Here is a 3,701-nt window from a genome sequence, read left to right on the forward strand (position 1 = left end):
CTACTAGAATACCAGTGTGAGGTCCTTGGACAGCCAGTGCTCCCAGCCTCCTGAGTGCTCATCAACAGCTCCCCCTGGGCACCCAACTGCTAAATAACAGCACATTCTCCTTTTTCCAGAAGTGAATCAACGCTCCAGTGTAAATGTGTTACTGCTATCCCAGGTACTTGTCAATGAAAGTTAGGGCAGAAACACTGAGCTCAGGTCATCTAGCTGAACCCTATCCTCTTATTAAAGGGAATGTTGAAGTTCAAAGAGGCGAAGCCTCTTCGGTGAAGCCCAAACCTGCAGTAAGACAGGTGTAGTGATCATGTGTGAACTCAGACCTTCTCAAGCACCAAAGGCTTTTCATATTCCACTGTGTTTTTAAAATTCTCATGGGGTAACATTATGGAGAGTTGTGGTTGAGGGGGTTTTTCACCCAAAGTCCACCAGAGGCATCTGCATAACAGGTGGCAGGCAGAAGTCTGAATTTGAAAGTATATGCATTAACAGTAGAATCAGTTTTTCAAAAAGGTTTGGTTAGTTATATAACTTAATTCCACACATGTATTTAAAATATCTGCAATTAAAATGATTTTTTTTCTCACCACTAAATATTTGTTTCCTGTGTCAGGGTAGCCAGGAACCTTGCCTGCATATATTTATAGGTGTGACCACAATATTGCTTTGAAGCTTTGTACATGGAGCAACGAGGTTAGTAACATGTTTGTATTTTTGGCTGCATTTTCAGGAAATGTAAGTCCTATTGTTTGCAAGATTTGTTAGATCTCCTCTCAGAGACCTTCAAAAGTCTTTTCCTCCCAGAATTTATCTTCTAATCACACCCTTCTTTTTAAACCCTGAAACTCTGAGTCCCCCTTAAGGAGCTTAGCAATGGTGCTTTCACCCCATTAATCCTAGGAGCTAGTGACTCTCTAAGAATGATGAATAATGAAACAGAATCATTCTGAAAACTAGGTAGAAACCCATAAAATTCTTTATAACCAAGAAAGCAGCTTAAGGCAGTGTGTGAAATGGGTGCAGGTGACCACATTCTGGAGGGAAAAGGGCCAAAGCTAAAGAAACCTTCTTTGTTAAAAAGATCTTTGGTAACAACATGCGGTCTGTTCAATAATCGGTTTTCAGGAAATAAAAATTCAAGTAAATTCAAAGCAGAGAAATTTCTCGTTTGTAAATGATTGACTGATTAAATTGTAGATTAGTTTTCTATTCCAACTTGAAATTCTCTCACAGTGACTCAGAGCCACTGATATCTGTATGATTAAGAAAAAATGTCATACAAAGGAAGTTTGAGTTAACCATTGCTAATATATGTCAGGAGAAGAAACTTTTCCTTTATTCTTTTGCATGTGATACTGGGTGGAGGTGGGGAGTGGGTCTGTGACCTACACTAACAAAAGACAGATTCACAGGAGAAAAGGCACATAATTTCTAATAATACTTATGTCCGTGGGAATGAAGAGGAAAAGAAGGGAAAACCCAGAGGAAGAGGAGTGAAATTCCTAGAAGCCATCAGACCAGGAACTGATGTGCCATTTTAACAAGGGAAAGGAGGTTTGGAGTGGTGGAGAATTGAGAGGCAAATATATCAACGAGTGGCAGGTAAGGGCATTTCAGTAAGCTGTGTGCAAACTCCTCTTGGTGTGGGCTCAACACCTTTGATCATGAGTCACTTTTCTTGGTACAGAGTGGGCATCTTCCCACTCTGGGGAAATCCTTGTCCTGCTTATAGGCAGATGAGAGAATAGCAGACAACTTTTTCTGCATCTGTTGATTTTCTATTGCCTGTAGCTCAAAATCATCTTTTTGCCAATGTGGCATATCTTGGGGGGTCTATTCTGAGCCCTTTCACATAATAATGATACGAGCACCATCATGGGTCAATTATTGCGTATGTATTTGACTCCCAGTCAGAGAACAGGAGTGGCCTTGGCTCATCCATCCCTTGAGCTTCACTGGCTGAACTGAGGTTGAGTTGGCTCTGAGATTGAGGCCCAACCCTCAGGCCCTGGGCATTTCCACCTCTGGGAAATCTTGCTCAGCTCTGTTATTTTAGCACATCCCCGTGTGCACCTCTGTGCCTCTCAGCATTATCTGACCTGTTGATTCCAACTCCTGAAGGAGAAATCTAGAGACCAGGATATGCTGAAAAGAGTGTGTCAGAACTCACATGCAGAGGTCTCTCATGGGGAATTTAGAAAAACTTCCTCTCCCATCCCCAGAAAATACTCCCAAGTTAATGAGTGGAAACAGAGTATTACAGTGCTTCTTTTTATCTCTCCTGATAACATCTGCCCCTGTTCCCTGCCTAGTGAAAGGCTTTGTGAAATGGTGTATCCACCCTCATTTTTCCTATATGGTTTCAGGAAAACATTTGGTTCAAAATTCCTGTCTTGGATCCAGGCAGTGGATACCTCTGTGCTACTTTTATCGATGAGCAGAAGACACAGTAACATCAATAGGCTCTGCACCAACCCCTGTCTTCTTTTTAGCTACATACAAGTTCCCCAAAGACCATAGTTGCTAAAATAAACCCTACACCAGTCACACAGCATCTTGCCTACACTAAATTCTCAGAATAAACCTGTTAGTATAACTTTCCCAAAATCTACACACTCCTAAAAGGCAGAGCTATATTAGTCTAGTTTTTTAATTTAGTTTAGTTTTTTTTTAATCTAGAAAAATATATTAAAATGTAATCACCATTCTTAAAATCCTAGGTCTTTTGAGAACTTCACTAAACCTACTCTGCTCTATAAATGGAATAACTCCTGGGTGACAGCATATCTCTTCATAACAGGGTTTACTGGATATTTTAAAACCACTGTTGAGACCTACTGGAAAAATCTCTTCCAGACAAATCTAGTGGCCACCACAAAAAGATGCTTGATAATTTGCTTTTCTTCATCTTTTTGCAAGACCAGATGCACTCATTACAGCAACAGAGAACACACTGAAGTTTCAGGAGCAAAAGTGAAGTGCCCAGTTCCACTTGGGCTAGATGCAGAGATTGTGTGGGACCTGCCTGAAGGAGTGGGTGTGCCTCTGAGTAGAGTGTGAGGTGTTACTGTAAGAAGGGCATTTCTCTGGGAGTCACAGAGCTAGGTTTTGGCCCAGCTGAGCCTCCTGGTTGTTCTGGGACTCCTGGAAAGTCACTATGCATTAACGCATACATGGGGATTTCCTTAAACTTCAGATCATGATTCAGCAGGTCTGGCCCAGAAATTCTGTCTTAGTAGCTCACAGACAATGTCAATGTTACGACTCTGCATATCACATTTTGACAAGGCATTAGGATCTTCATCTGTAAAATGGGTATAAAGCCTCCATGGGAATGCCATGACTGACTGAGATAATATGTATGGGCAAAGGTGCTTGGAAATTTGCGTAAGTCTTAAAAATGTAATAAATTATATATTGTGGAGATGGCCCATGCCTAAGCTTATCCCATAAACTGGGAGTGGGAGCCCTGTCTCACCACTACTTGACACCTGAAGACATAGTCACACGTGGTAGATGTGGTGGCTGAGCCCACCACAAGTGTCTCTGTGCCAGGCGGACACAGCAGCCCTCCATGGCACAGTCCCTGGAGAAGAATGAGAAGACGCAAGGTAGTAGCTGACACATTTGCTTGAGGCCCAGAAAATAACTCCGGACAGAGTCAGCAAGGTGGGGGAGGAAAGTCTGCAGACACAGGA

Source organism: Condylura cristata, unplaced genomic scaffold (assembly GCF_000260355.1).
Source record: "Condylura cristata isolate star-nosed mole 26May11 unplaced genomic scaffold, ConCri1.0 scaffold00004, whole genome shotgun sequence".
NCBI lineage: Eukaryota > Metazoa > Chordata > Mammalia > Eulipotyphla > Talpidae > Condylura > Condylura cristata.